The sequence below is a fragment of the Lynx canadensis genome, chromosome B1, assembly GCF_007474595.2.
Source record: "Lynx canadensis isolate LIC74 chromosome B1, mLynCan4.pri.v2, whole genome shotgun sequence".
NCBI lineage: Eukaryota > Metazoa > Chordata > Mammalia > Carnivora > Felidae > Lynx > Lynx canadensis.
The window spans coordinates 170,332,866-170,349,556 of NC_044306.2; the positions used below are offsets into that span (position 1 = coordinate 170,332,866).

A 16,691-nucleotide genomic window follows, 5' to 3' on the forward strand; every position below is an offset into this window, starting at 1 on the left:
CCCACGAAAAGAACGATGTATCCTGGTCTATTTTCAAAGTTCATTCCTTGACAAATTATTCCTCTTGCTATTCCTTGGCCAGCTTAAGAGAAAACCTCTTTAATTCCCCTACTTTGGTTTTAAACCTATGGGAGTTACATTCACCTGGTTGAACTCAGTCCTTCACAGTGGGTAATTAGAAATTATTTTTCTTTTTAACCAGGAAACCATTTAAACATAAAAGAGTACAAAAGATAATGTGAAAGACACGTGTAAATGAAGCAATGCTAAAATGCCAAGTTTAACGTATGTTAATACTCTGCTTTCTCTACTTCAATTCTTACTTTGCTTTCTAAAAAGTGAAATGCTACAGATACGTCTATATCCTCAACCTGCCATTTTCTTCTCCAGTAGTAACTACTATCCTATTGTTGGTGTGTATTGTGTTTATGGCTTTTTTTTTTACTTTTATTATGTATCTAGATTCCATAAATAGTACTATTGCTAAATTTTACATAAATTATACTTTAAGTATCGTTTACAATGCACTTTTTTTTTCTTAACTCAGCATTGCATTTTTGAAATTAACTGTCTACTCACGTAGACCTGGACCATTCATTATAAATCTTGCATACTAATTGTTTGAATAAACCATGGTTTACTGGGTTTTTTTTAAGTTTGTTTACTTATTTTGAGAGAGAGAGAGGCAGAGAGAGGGTTCCAAGCAGGCTCAGTGCTTTCAGCGCAGAGCCCAACATATGGCTCGATCCCATGAACCCTGAGATCATGACCTAAGCAGAGATGAGAAGTCAGACACTTAACCAACTGAGCCACCCAGGCGCCTCTATTTATTCATTGTTAAGTGGATTATTTCCTGTATTACAAATTTTCTGAAAGAATATCCCTGTGCACAAATGCCTGGGTTGTTCTAGGGTAGAGAGATGGAGTAGTGTCTTGCTAAGGTAGATGATCTTCAACTTTACAAAGGATTCCCAAATTGCTCTCCAAAGTCATCAAGCCAAGCTACACTTCAAGCTCCATGTGTGTGATTTCATTGACCCCCACCCCCTTACTATTATTTGGTATCATTATATACATTGAGTGTTTCTTTTCTTTTTTTTAATGTTTTTATTTATTTTTGAGACAGAGAGAGACAGAGCATGAACAGGGGAGGGGGAGAAAGAGAGGGAGACACAGAATCCGAAGCAGGCTCCAGGCTCGGAGCTGTCAGCACAGAGCCCGACGCGGGGCTCAAACTCACAAACTGCGAGATCATGACCTGAGCCAAAGTCGGACGCCCAACCGACTGAGCCACCCAAGAGCCCCAATATGAGTTTTTCTAATTTGCTCTTGATATATATTTTCACATCTGCCCTTATTACTTTCCAATCTAATCATCTGCCAGTAATCTCATATCATTTTCTGGAAAAAGTCTGTAATACCAGAAAAAGAGCAAATGAATGCATGATTCTAACAATTCAGCAATTCATGAAGGATATCCTTTTAAATGAAAAGACAAAATCAAGGAAGGAAGGGGATGAATTAACACCTGAAAGTATAAATCTTAACCAAAAAGCATGTTCCTCTGATGAGGTAGCCAGAGGTAAACCAACACAAAAGAAATCTTAAAGTTTAATTTCTACTCTGCAATTTAGGACCAACTGGATTATACTAATGTCTTAAGAAACCACAACAGCTCTAATTTCCTCTTTGTATCTTTCAGAAGCAGGGTAGAAATATTTAAAGCCCAATGTAAAAATTAATAAATATTGCCTGTTGAGATCTCATATTCCATTTAGCTGGCAAATCAAGATTAATCATTTATATATCAGATGAGGATAAATTAATGAGCTCTGTGCACTAGGTTGCTTTCATATAAAGGGAACTGAATACAAATCTTTCATGTTACAAATGTGCTCGCTACTGGGCCTTCATAAAAATAAAAACCACAGTGGTCCTATGAATATGAGTGCCAATATTGTTTTATACGAAGGAATATTAAACACAGTAATAAACTATTACACATTCTTGCCTACCAATATTACACTCATCTCCAGAAATAAGTATAGTAAGTAACACTTGCCTAGATAAATGTAATTTTTAATTTGTTTTTTTTTTTGTTGTTGTTGCTTCTGTCATTCTTGTTTTGGCCATTCTATTCTTGTTTATACTTTCTACCAGTGAAAAATGATAATATTCAGCTGTGTAAACTGTGTCTTCATCTGTTCTAATCATTGGGATGTATTCTAGGTAACCTTACCACAAGTAACATAGAAACTTCTAGAAATAATGTCTATACAGATATATGGAAAAATAAAGTTGATGCCTGGTACTGGCACATTACATTCTAAGGTAGCCACAAAATTGCTTGGATCTTGATCGCAATAAGACGCTGGAATATTAAAAATAATTCCATAGTGCTTCATTAATTTCACATGAGATAAAAGGACACTGCATGTCCTTCCATTTTCATAACTTGTTTCAAAGAGGGAGTAGGGAAAAGACTGCTTTGATTTAACAGACTTTAAAAAAAAATTTTTTTTAATGTTTATTTAAGAGACACAGAGAGAGCATTAGCAGGGAAGGGGCAGAGACAGAGGGAGACACCGAATCTGAAGCAGGTTCTGGGCTCCTAGCTGACAACAGCAAACCCAACGCAGGGCTCACAAGCTGAGAGATCATGACCTGAGCCAAAGTCAGACACTTAACCAACTGAGCCACCCAGGCGCCCCTTAAAAGCCTTTTAAAATTGACAATGCTTGATCACTTGGTGTTCAATAGAGTCAATAATTTAACTAAAGTTGTATTCGTAAGTATAATCATTTACTAAGATATGCTTTTTTAAAAAGCCAAATTGTGCATATCATTAATGAAGCAATGCAGTGATTTTAGGTTTTCATTTATTTATTTTGAGAGAAAGCGCGCAGGCACCCATGCGAGTGAGTGGGGCAGGGGCAGAGAGAGGGAGAAAGAGAAACTCAAGCAGGCTCCTCGCTGTCAGCACAGAGACTGATGCAGCGCTCAAACTCATGAACCATGAGATCATGACCTGAGCCAAAATCAAGAGTCAGATACTCAACCAACTGAGCCATCCAGGCACCCCTTACTTTCATTTTGAAAACAATGTAGTAGTTATATTTCTTTTACAAATGCTATTTATGAAAAAAAAATCACACACAAAATTGCTGTAAGTTTGCCTGAGGTAAAATTATATAACTAGTAAAAGAAAACAGAATCAACACCATGGATTATATTCCTGAGTGCACAGAGCTCACACAATAACTAAACAGCATGGTGCATTTTATAGCACTGTTCAACACATTGTGCTTAAACTTTTTTTTTAATGTTCACTTTTTTTTTTGAAAGAGAAAGCAAGTATGAGCAGGGGAGGGGCAGAGAGAGGGGGAGACACAGAATCTGAAGCAGGCTGCAGACTCTGAGCTGTCAGCCCAGAGTCCAACAAGGAGCTCGAACTTGTGAACCACAAGATCATGACCTAAGCCCAAGTCAGAGGCTTAACTGACTGAGCCACCCAGGGGTCCCAAACACATTCTGTGTTTAAAGAAAGGAAATAAATAAAAAATTTTCCATAGTCTTATATTTAGTCCTGATCTTATTCTATTCTCAAATCCTTTAAAAAAAATCCATTGCTTGCATCCCCAGAATAAAACCCACTTGATCATGGAATGTAATTTTTTATATATCGATGAATTCTATTGGCCAGGATTTTGTTAAAGATTTTGCATTTATATTCATGAGGAACATTGTATATGGTTTCTTTTCTTTGTATGGTCTTTGTCTGATTTTGGTGCCAGGGTAATACTAGCTTCATAATGAATTGAGAAGTGTTCCCTCTCTTCTATTTTCTTTTTTTTAAAAAAAATTTTTTTAACGTTTTATTTATTTTTGAGACAGGGAGAGACAGAGCATGAACAGGGGAGAGTCAGAGAGAGGGAGACACAGAATCTGAAACAGGCTCCAGGCTCTGAGCTGTCAGCACAGAGCCCGACGCGGGGCTCAAACTCACGGACCGCGAGATCATGACCTGAGCCGAAGTCAGCCGCTTAACCAACTGAGCCACCCAGGCACCCCCCTCTCTTCTATTTTCTAGAAGAGAGGCTATAAAAATTAGACTTAAATTTTTTTAAGTTTATTTATTTTGAGAGAGAGAGCGAGCATGTGCAAGCAGGGGAGGGACAGAGACAGAAGGAGAGAGAGAGAATCCCAAGCAGGCTCCTTGCTGCTCAGCGTAGAGCCTGATGTGGGGATCAATATTGGGAACCTTGATATCACAACCTGAGCTGAGATCAAAAGTCAGATGTTTAACCAACTGAGTCACCCAGGTACCCCAGTATTAATTCTTCTTTAAATGGTTATAATTCTCCAGTGCAACCATCTGGGCTTCCAGATTTCTTGGGGGGGGGGGGAGTTTTTCATTACAAATTCAATTAATTTAGTAAAGGACTACTCAAATTATTTCATGTTGGATGAATGTAGTGGCTTGCGTTTTTTGAGAAACCGGTCCATTTCATCTAAGTCATGAAATTTATGTGTGTACAATTGTTTATAGTATTCTCTTATTATCATATTGATGGCTGCTTGGACTGTAATGATATCCTCTGTTTCCTTCCTGATATAGGTTATTTGTGTCCTCTTTTTAATTTTAATAGTCTTGGTAGAGAGTTATCAATTTTATTGATCTTTCCAAGCTCAAGCTCTTTGTTTCATTGATTTTCTTGTCTATCTTCAATTTCATTGATCTCTGCTCTTATATAATTTCCTTCTTTCTGTTTGATTTGGGTTTATTTTGCTCTTCTTTTTCTAGGTTCTTTAGGTAGGAGCTTAGATTACTGAGATTCTTCATCATTTCCAACATGTGTGATCAGCACTGTACATCTCCCTCTAAGTGCTCCAGCTAAGCCCCACAAGTTTTCATATGTTGCATTCAGTTCAACGTACTTCTTTCATTTTCTTTGAGATTTCCTTTATGATTATTTAGAAGTGTGTTGTTTAATTAGCATGTGTTGTTTAGTTTCCAAGTGTGTTTTTTTAATTAATATTTTTATTTTTATTTTTTTCATTTTTTTTAATATGAAATTTATTGTCAAATTGGTTTCCATACAACACCCAGTGCTCATCCCAACAGGTGCCCTCCTCAATACCCATCTCCCACCCTCTCCTCCCTCCCACCCCCCATCAGATTGTTCTCAGTTTTTAAGAGTCTCTTATGGTTTGGCTCCCTTCCTAACTTTTTTCCCCATCCCCTCCCCCATGGTCTTCTGTTAAGTTTCTCAGGATCCACATAAGAGTGAAAACATATGGTATCTGTCTTTCTCTGTATGACTTATTTCACTTAGCATAACACTCTCCAGTTCCATCCACATTGCTACAAAAGGCCATATTTCATTCTTTCTCATTGCCACGTAGTATTCCATTGTGTATATAAACCACAATTTCTTTATCCATTCATCAGTTGATGGACATTTAGGCTCTTTCCAATAACCAAAGTAATACTGAAGAAGAAGACCAAAGCAGGAGGCATCACAATCCAAGACTTTAGCCTCTACTACAAAGCTGTAATCATCAAGACAGCATGGTATTGGCACAAAAAAGGACACATAGACCAATGGAATAGAATAGAAACCCCAGAATTAGACCCACAAAAGTATGGCCAACTAATTTTTGACAAAGCAGGAAAGAATATCCAACGGAAAAAGTCTCTTTAACAAATGGTGGTGGGAGAACTGGACAGCAACATGCAGAAGGATGAAACTAGACCACTTTCTTACACCATTCACAAAAATAAACTCAAAATGGATAAAGGACCTGAATGTGAGACAGGAAACAATCAAAACCCTAGAGGAGAAAGCAAGGAAAAACCTCTCCGACTTCAAACCTTCCTTCAAAAATAAACAATAACTGGGAAGTCACACTATCCCACTTCATTCTGTACAGCTTCTTGTTTTTCAGATATTTGTATGAACACACTTGCCTTAGAATCAAATTTTTCTCCAGAGAGCTCAAGTTATTCAAAGGTAAAGTGAAAGTAAATCCTCTGTATGGGCTGTTTGTTGGCATATCTTTAACATTATTTTAAAAACAGAATTCCTTTTTTAACTATAACTTTATCTCTCCTATGCTGGTGTTCATCATCCTGCATCATTCTTAAGATGATATAATATTCATTTCCCAATTAAATTAACTTGTCCAGATAAAAACTGGTTTGTGTTCCCGTATGTCAGATTATCAGAATATCCAAAATCTCCCTACGGACCACTGTCTCCTAACTGGTCCAAGAATCCATGAAAGTGACTCAGCCCAAAGAGGCCAGTCCCTACCTCAGTGATAGACACTGTCAGTTGCTATACCAGCAGCTCTTCTTCTTCCTTCTAACAGACCTTGATTTCATTAGTTGTCTTCATGTAGCTATCTCCTTCAGGGAAGGCATCTCCCTCCCCAGCAGGTGACTCCTGATTGACTGGAGCCAATCGCAGTTGTTTTATCCCTCTTGGCAGACGTTTGGTTTGGCATGGCATGTGACCCAATGAGACATGGGGAGAAATCTGCCTAGGGACTTGGGGGAAATGTTTTCCTTTCCGTAAAAACAGACCCAAGAAAGATTTCTTCTCCCATTCCTCTAATTTGAAAGTACATGATATCTCACACTGCTGCAGTCATCAAACGACTGTGAGGTAACCTGCTGTCATGAGGAGAATGGAAGAATAGAAAAATGGAAAGGGCCTCGGCTTCTGATGACTTTTTTGAGCCACTGAATTAACCAACTCTTAGAGGAATCTTACCTAACAATTCTGATTATATGAGAGAATCAATTAAGGAATATATTCAGTTAAGAGTAATAGAAATCTGAATTTACAGGGGTTTAAGCAAATAAATTTTATTTTTCTCCTTCAACATGAAGTCCAGAGGTTGGTACAGAGGGGGCTTGGAAGATGGCGGCCATAGAGTAACATAGAAGGGGCCTATGTTAAACGTATTTAGATATATAGAAATTAAAATATGAGGTTGTAATATGAAAGCAATGTGAGGGATTGTAAATTAGCCAGACCACAAAGTGTGGTCTAGAATGATGACTTGGTCCATGGTTAAGGTTGAGTTTACTTCAGTTTATAAACAGCAAAAAAAGCAATGCAAAAGATACACATGAGACCAAAGGAACAAGTGAGTCAGATTGCTCCCAGGTGTGACTCAATTTCTCACAGAAGCGCACCCAAAGCTATCTAGACTTGAACAGAGAAGGAACCCATCACTTTGGAGGAGGCCAGAATTGTGAGCTTCCTGCCTCTTACACTGTTAAGCCAAGGAGAGGCATCTCAGGCATCAAGGATCTACTCTGTCATCCTAAAAAAAAAGTTCTACTCAGAACAAAATCTTGCTAGACCTAATTCTGTGACCATTCCATGACTTACAGGGGATTTTAAAACTCTACGGATAAAAGATAAAACTAGACTCAAAGAAACAGATATAAAACAAAACGACAGACACAAAAACACTGGGTCCTGGAGCTAGACTCCCGAGTTGAGGAGGCTAAAAACCCAAGTCATTGGTGTGCTAGGTTGTACTATGCGATATCAGAGAATAACCTCCAATGGGTGTGAAGGCTTCAACATTGAGGAGAGAAAAGTGGCATGTGATGGGCATTTTAAATCTATTACGCTTAGTTACTCAACACTTTTCCCACATTTAAATAAAAGGAAGCAGGGGCGCCTGGGTGGCGCAGTCGGTTAAGCGTCCGACTTCAGCCAGGTCACGATCTCGCGGTCCGTGAGTTCGAGCCCCGCGTCGGGCTCTGGGCTGATGGCTCAGAACCTGGAGCCTGCTTCCGATTCTGTGTCTCCCTCTCTCTCTGCCCCTCCCCCGTTCATGCTCTGTCTCTCTCTGTCCCAAAAATAAATAAAAACGTTGAAAAAATAAATAAATAAATAAATAAATAAATAAATAAATAAATAAATAAAAGGAAGCACTATGCAAAGAAGTAAGTGAAGCTCCTCGCAGAGTTAATGAACCAAATGCTCCAAGGAGCTGAGCTGCAAGTGTAGGAACCTCTCAGCGGCAACTGCTGCCATAAAATGCACACATTCAATACCACAGGAGGTAAGCTGCAGAGGGTTTTAAAACAGCTGAACGTATGTATAATAGGGTTTGAGAGCAAAAGAACAGAGATAGCTTCAAGTGCCGTTAACAGTAATGGGGCAATAAAAAAAAAAGTTGGAATTAGAAATAGTATGGAGTCATTGGGTGCAGGATAGCAGTTTTCAAAGGGTAATCTGGACCAGCAGCATCCATGGCACCAAGCAAGCTAGCACCCCAGTGCCGGGCTCCATGCCAGAACTACTGAATCTGAACCTCTGGGGTAGGAGGCCGGCCATCCAGCAAGTGCTCTCACAAGGCCGCCAGGAGCTCTAATGCATGCTCAGGTCCGAGAACCACTGGTGTGGTGACAAGAAAGCCCAGCCACCAGAAAGTGGGGTGAGGTGACCAAGAGCACCAGCTCCCAACCCACAGCCTCTGGATCTGCATCTCAAATCTTTACTTCTCGTGGTGTGAAATTGGGAAAGCACGTAAATCCTCTCAGCCTATTTATAAGTGTACGTATCTTAGAGGTGTACCATAGGGATTTCCAATAACATTCACGAAACCTGCTCAATAAACAATATTAGCTATCTTTCACCATTAGCGTCATCATAGCAGGGGCTGAAGGCATGACTATTATTTCTCTGGGTATGAAGGCACCAAGCACTCAATGTTCAATGTGTTTTATAAAATAAAAAAAGAAGGTGGGTACAATTTTGTAGCAAGATTTGCATATGAATAGTTGAATTAATAATAACTTCTGGGACTCAACATACTTAACACTGTTTTACATACTTTACATATTTTAATTCATCTAATCCTATTTAATTCTCACAATAACTCTACTTTCACCCCCACTTTACAGATGAGGAAACTGAGCTAAGAGAGGTTACGTAGAGGACGAAAAGTTCCAAAGCTAGAAGGTGGTGGAGTCAGGATTTATTTACAGATAATCTGCCTCAGAGTCTATGTGCTTAATCATTATGCTACACTGCTTCTCACAGTTAAAAATAGACTTTGATGTTTAAGGCAGAAGTTTCATTCAGTTGTCTAGAAAATACACTTACATGGAATATCCCATTCTCTGAGGGATCAGAAAAACAATTGCTACCTGTTCTATAAGCATTTCCTCTGTGTGCATTAAATGTACCCAACTGATTCCATGGGCAAGCTGGAAGCCTGAGAAGTGGGATGGCTCTTCCCTCTAAAATGGCAGGAAGAATCAGAGGCAGGAAGAGCTAGGGAGAAATGTACAGTGGGAAAATTCATTGCAGCTCTCCAGCTGCTAATTTTCTCAGTGCAAGGGCATTCCAGGATAACACAACAAACTATTACCCTCCGGCAGCAACAGTATCTCTGCTGTGTCTGAGTCAGAAGCTCAGACAGTTGCATGTACTGAGGAAATAAGAGAACAGAGCTCAAGGGGAACAGGCTGATTGCTCCAAGATGCGCTGTCTATGCCTGAGCAAGGTGCCTAGATGCCTGTGTCTCGGTGAAGGAGGCAGGTTCCTGGACCTTGCTTGGTAGATTTTACTGGGTGTTCGTCGGGGCTTTCAAAACTTCTCAGGGTTCTAGACAAGACAGATTAGACTCCAAAGCTGCAACAAAACCAGGCAGTCTTTTGGGCAGAAAGCTGCAAGGCAGATCAATTTTATCCTTAACTCGTTCAATCTCCGGCTTTTGAATGCCTGCCAAATCCTTGAGGCTTCTTCAAGGTAACCAATCCAAATAATTCACTCATTGTTTCAACGCTCTCAACTGTCAGTAGTTCCAAGACACCCTGTGTTGTGATAAGAAAAAACAAAAGCAAAAACAAAAGTCTCCCTATTTATTTCCCAATGCCAGAAAACAATCTAAAATGAAATTGAGAGAATGTGAGATTAGCTTTTCCTCTTCCTATTTAGAATGAAATATTCAGGGGCGCCTGGGTGGCGCAGTCGGTTAAGCGTCCGACTTCAGCCAGGTCACGATCTCGCGGTCTGTGAGTTCGAGCCCCGCGTCAGGCTCTGGGCTGATGGCTCGGAGCCTGGAGCCTGTTTCCGATTCTGTGTCTCCCTCTCTCTCTGCCCCTCCCCCGTTCATGCTCTGTCTCTCTCTGTCCCAAAAATAAATAAAACGTTGAAAAAAAAAAATTAGAATGAAATATTCATTGGAGCAGGTTTTTGGCAGAATGGAAATTTCAGTAAGCATGCAACTCTTTTGATTACCTCTCATTGAAAGTGGTATCTCATTTCTCACACGCACATTCCCTGAACATGTTATCTCACGTGTTATAGAAACAGACATTGAAATACCCATGTTTTACCCTATAAATTTCCCACTAACCTGTAAAGAAAAACCAGAAGCAACAAGATATCTTATAGGTCAGAGTAAATTCTTCCCTTTCACCCTGACTGTTCATTATGCTGAGTTTTTCTATAATGAGAACGTTTCCTCTAGCTTTATATTTAATTTGTCTACAAAGAGTTGCTAAATGAGAAGGAATTCTGAGCTTTTACTAGATGTGTAATAATATTAACATATTAATTTTTTGGTGTGATTGTAGTACTTTTTAAGTTCAGTGAGTTTGATCTCATGTAGGAACTAAGCTTCCCACATAACAGAAGAGGAGGGGTACGTAAGGTCTACAGAACAAATTGGCTCAGTGTCTCTTGTAAGAAAGGTGTTCAGAAAACTACTCAGCAGGGAAAGCTTTCAGAAATGTCACAGAGTGAGAAAAGTACATCAAATATCCTTTTATTTTCCATTTCATGTACTCCCTTTCAAAAAACTCCCAAATGTTCCTGTCATTTTTTACAGTTGTGTCTTGGGAATTGAAGAGATGGGGGGAGTGATGGGAATTGTGGGCTCTCCCTCCCACCCCTCAATACTCCACTGAGGCCGTGTGAACAGACCCAGGGCAGAGATGTAAGGGGTGGGTACCAGTGGCACAGCGGAGAATGGACAAGCAAAGAGCATATATGGGAAAAATGAAAAAGAAACAAAACTTCCTTTCCAAATATGGAGAGTAGAATTAAACTGTACAATGTATTAAAAAATGTTTTAAAAATGTAAAACCAGTCTCCTGCACAGATACTGCTAATTACAAGAGGACAAGTAGTAACAGCCTGGTAGTTACAACCTTAACCAGGTGATCAAGGTTAACATCGATAGTACTGAAGCGTCTACATCGTGTGCCTCCTGATAGGGTGCACTAAGAACACAGCCTTACTTCCTCAGTAATCCTGCCCAAACCACAAGGAGATATCAAACAAACCCAGACTGAAAGAGATAGTACAGAACAACTGTCCTGCACTCCCCAGAAGTGTCAAGGTGATGAAATACAAAGAAAGACTGAAGAACTGGTCCAGATTACAGAAGACAGAAGGAACATGACAACTGAATGCAACACACTTTCTGGAGAACATTGTTGGAACAGATGTCAAAATCTGAGTAAGGTCTGGGGATTAGAGACAAGTATCATTTTAACATTAAATTCCTGATTTTAATCATTGTGTTGTGGCTATGTAAAAGAATGCACTTACTTGAGGAAACCACACATTGAATTACTTAGGAGTAAGGGGTATCATGTCAGGAAATTACTCTCAAACTTTTCAGAAAAACAACAGAGAAGGATAAAGCAAAAATAGTAAAATATTCTTTGTTACATTTAGCAACTTTCTGTAAATCTGAAACATGTCAAAATTCTGTTGAAAATTTGTAACATAAAACATTAAGATAAATATGCTTCCATAGTCCAATGGGAAAGGAAAAAAGGTAGCTGAATCCATTCACAGGGAATCTCTTTGAAGGAATACTGTAGTTTCTAGACTTGCTTACCTGTCTCACTACCCCTTCTTCCTTTCTCCCCCAAATGCTTTTTTTTTAATGTTTATTTATTTTTGAAAGAGAGAGAGCACAAGTGGGTGAGGGACAGAGAGAGAGGAAGACACAGAATCCGAAGCAGGCTCCAGGCTCTGAGCTGTCAGCACAGAGCCTGATGCAGAGCTCGAATTCACAAACCATGAGATCATGACCTGAGCCAAAGTTGGACACTTAACCGACTGAGCCACCCAGGCGCCCCTCTCCCCCAAATGTTTAAACCTTCAGTGCTAACTTCCATTTCTACTTAAGAAAATCCCCATTCTCCTGAAACCAGTGGAATACAGTGGACTCGATAGCCTACTTTCCAAATACTGAATAACTCAGTCTAGAATGAAATAAACAGTGAGGACTGTAGATGGATGAATAGTGGTACTTTAAGGACCTGCCTGATAGGACATCCTTCCATCGGTGTGAGACAACAACATGCCTCCTCATTCTCCATGATCAATTAAAAAATAAAAATTATACTGAACTTGTACATCTCTCTTTTTCTACCACACACACCCCCTAAGAGTGATTTTCTGAGACCATACAGAATAGGTTCATACTAAAGAAGAGAGAGTTCCCTAAACATTGAATAATCTTCACGCAGTCCCTCTTTCAGTAAGAAGACAGCACTTGTCATTATAAATGTACATTCCAACTTCTACTCTCATATTCAGCCTCCACTTTCTAAAACATAGGGAAGAGCCTATTGGTGAGGAAGAAAAATCCATCATTTCAAACAACAGTTATCTGTCCTTGCTTGCCAAATTATAGCTACCAGAAGACCCAGAAGAAACTCTGGAATTACAGATTTTCTATACCTTAGTCTGGATAAATACTCCAGGTTGTGTGTTCTCATAGGGGTCAGTAGGAGAGCATATCACCAACTGCAGGGATTTGTAGGGGGAGTAGATATGGACTGAGAGTTTGGAACTGCCAATCTCCAACTTACCTCAAGGATCTTTCTTCGATGTTTCCTCTTCTACAAATCCATTCCTCATCCTAACATCTACTCTCTATTCTCCTCTCGTGACACCTCTCCATTTCTCCCTTTGTTCCCATTCCAATTGCCACCACCCTAGTTCAGGGTCCCTTGACTATAAGCTTAGACCTTAAAACTAAAAGAAGCCAATTATTAAAACTCTTGGAAGATAAATAAAACTCAATCCAATGTCATGAAAAGAACTGTACATATTAGTACTAGCAGGAAAAAATTTGAAAATAATTTGAAGTAAAATAATACAGTAATAGATTAGCGGAAGCCAATCAAATGGATCAAATATAACTTCTGAATGTGAGGAGAAATGTGAGGTAATGGGGACTTGAATCTTGAGGACTGAGGCCCATCGACAGCCAAAGATACAAAACAAATTTCAAGGGTATCCGTAGTTCCAGAGCTCAGATGTCTCAGTTGATATCTCTGGTTAATATTCAGCCTCAGCTAATTTAAAGTGTGACCTCCAGAAGTACTTGGAATGCTAACCGTAAAATTGTTTGGATGGCATAATTGTTTCCAAGAGAATTAGTAGCTTTAAACTTGGAGAACTAAGTCTATATATGACTAAGTACATCAAACCTATAAGTACTAATATCTTTTAGTAAAGTTTAGAAATAATAATCCAGAGAATTGGACCTACTACAAAAATATGTCATGTTATGATTCCAAATTAATTTGATGGGACAGGAAAATTGATTTATACCAAAGATTTTATGCTGAAATCCATCAGTTATTTGAAAATTTGAGAAAGCCTAAGACTTATTTTCATAAGTTAAATTTATCTTATTATAATTGTTACTTCAACACTTGAAAGCCTACAGATGACTGAAGGACTTAAAAAGAAAACAAAATTCAACTTCATAAGTGTAGTTTAAAATGCTTAAAGTCATTTTAGTTTATGAATGGAATCAAACATTAATCAACCATGTCCTCAAAAGTAATTCTTAAAATCTGCTAGATTTTTAAATAGAATAAAATGATCAAGTTGAATTGTATTTTTTTAAGTTTATCTATTTTGAGAGGGAAGGAGAGAGAGAGAGAGAGAGAGAGAGAGAGCAAGGGAGGGGCCAAAAGAGAGGGAGACAGAGAGTCCCAAGCTGACTCCACACTGTCAGCACAGAGCCGGACGTGGGGCTCAAACCCACAAACCGTAGATCATGACATGAGCTGAAATCAAGAGTAGGATGCTTAACCGACTGAGCCACCAAGTGCCCCGATCAAGTTGAATTTTAAAGCTTAAAAAAGAACTCTATTTTTTAACATATGTATTTAGTACATTAAATACTAATTTTTAGAAAATAAAGTTTGCTTCAGATAGTCCTTTCAGGATCCAAAAGCCATTGTCAAGAACACAGAAAACCCCCATGGACAACAGGGCCCCAATAGCTTCCTAGCAAGGTCTGGGCCTTTTCCCACAAAGCACAATCTGTGTACAGCTGACAGACTTATGTTCCCCAAATGCCATTATATATTGTCTCTCTTCACACCTCGAATTCTCTGATCTTTCTGTTTTCTGATGTGAACAGAAGGGGGAAAAGCTGAAATAGAAGATCTTTCTGTGTTTCTACGTCATCCATTGCCCCATCTCTTTTTCATCTCTAAGATTCTATTTGTTTTTAACCAGGAAGTCACCTTAACAACTAAGTTACTACCTCATTAAATTAATTTCCCTCTCTATTTTCAACTGTCCTCAATTCAATATTATTTTCAATTAGCATTTAATAAATTTGGGGCTAAGCCTCAGCAGTTACAAACCTGTTTAATCAAGCCTGTTTCTAAAAAGAAGCAAAATCTTTTTTTTCTTATACATATTTAAAACACTATTTGACCAAAACATAGTTCCACTACAATGTCCATGAAGAACTCCAAAATTTTAATAATGCAACCTTGAGAATGATTTCTGAGATTTAACTGAAAGTATAGCAGAGAATGTAGGTTGCCTACTCTCAAATCCACTCTCTTCTTCCTCAGAACCCCATGTTTTATCCAGGTACATTGCCAGATGAATAAAAAACTAAATTTACCAGGCTCCTTTTCAGCTGTGGCCATGTGACTGAGTTCTAGCCAGTAAGATACGAGCATAACTTTTAGGTAAGATTTCAGTAACAGATGCTTAAAGTATGCTGGGATCCCTTTTTATCCATATTCCTTTCCCCATCTTCAATGTGGATGTTCTGGCTGGCACAACAGAAGCCAGACAGGAACCAGAGGTGACCTTGAGGATGGAAACCACTTGTAAACATGGCAGAGCAGAAAGGGGAGACCCTGGACCTCTGATGACAGTATAGAGCCTATCTTCAGACTTCTTTCATATGACAAAGAAATAAACTTCAACTTTGTATAAACCACTGTTATTTTGGGGTTTTCATAATATTATGGGCAACTGAATCTTATTCTAAGTGACATATAGAGGCATATTTTTTAACATCTTTTTTAAAAAAATTTAATGTTTATTTATTTTAGGGGGGGGAGGGGCAGAGAGAGAGAGAAAGGGAGACACAGAATCTGAAGCAGGCTCCAGGCTCTGAGCTGTCAGCACAGAGCCCAATGCAGGGCTTGAACCCACGAACCGTGAGATCATGACCTGAGCTGAAGTCCGGTGCTTAACTGACTGAGCCACCCAGGCACCCCTGGCATCTTAATAAATACTACTAATGAGTATTCCTCCAACAAGTCTCTGAAAAATCAATAAATAGAATCCTGCATTAAAATTATATATCCAACATTTGTGCTATTTGTCATACAAGTGATAAATTAAGTAAACTTGTGTTATTTGACTATACAAAAAAAGAAGGCGTTAGGAATATGCCTCTAATACCTAAAATCATTTCATTTTCTGTCACTCGGAGTAGAAAGAGATGTTGGGTTAATTAAATGGTAATAATTTATTAACTAACAAATTTATTAACTAAAATTTGTCTACTACATTGTAATAAATTACCTCATGTATTTCTCACAATATTCCTATAAAATCGACATTATAATTATTTTCCATTTTACAGATGAGGAAACTGAGGCAGAGAGAAATTAGGTAACCTGGTAAGAGACAGAATGTGAATATGAATCTAGCTGTTTGATTGCAAAGCCTCCATGTAACCCACTAGGCAAATCTGAAGTTCAGAAAGGTTTTTAATGGCATTCCCCAAATCAAGCCACTAGAAAGGGCCAGAACTGAGATGCAAACCAGGTCTTTTGGGTCCAGTGATTTTCATTACATCAGTGTTGATACCAATGAGGTTTTTAGATTAATCATACATTTTCTCTGGGCTACTGAAATGTATAGTAGCTTTAAAAGATAAATCAAACACTTCCATTAATTAAGCATATGTTCAAATATAACATACGTAACGTTTCAAAGCAAGTAGCAAAGGCAATCTCCCCTCTTTGAATGTCATAAATTGATTCAATAGGAAATCGACTCAACATCTAAAAAGTTCAAATACAGCCATTATCTATGTCTATAGTTATATCTATACTATACAGAGAAAATTATCTGTATTTTTCAGATTAACATGTCCTTTATTCTCCATAGCCCCATAAGTATTACTAAAAATTCCTCATGTTATGTTCAAGTTCATTTTTTTCAAAAACCACCTATTCCATGTGTGTGGGTAGCTCAGTGAGTTAAGCATCTGACTCTTGATTCCAGCTCAGGTCATGACCTCGGGATTTGTGAATTCAAGCCCACATCAGGCTACACACTGTGAGCATGGAGCCTGCTTGGGATTCTCTCCCCCTCTCTCTTCTCCTTCCCCACTCATGTTCTCTCAATCTC

The 16,691-nt window shown here is 38.7% G+C and overlaps 1 protein-coding gene across 1 annotated transcript in view; it reads right to left on the minus strand.

Annotated features, from left to right (window-relative positions):
- GRXCR1 (glutaredoxin and cysteine rich domain containing 1) overlaps nt 1-16,691 on the minus strand; it is a 315,239-nt gene that overhangs the window by 291,160 nt on the left and 7,388 nt on the right. The gene's annotated exons all lie outside the window — the stretch shown is intronic.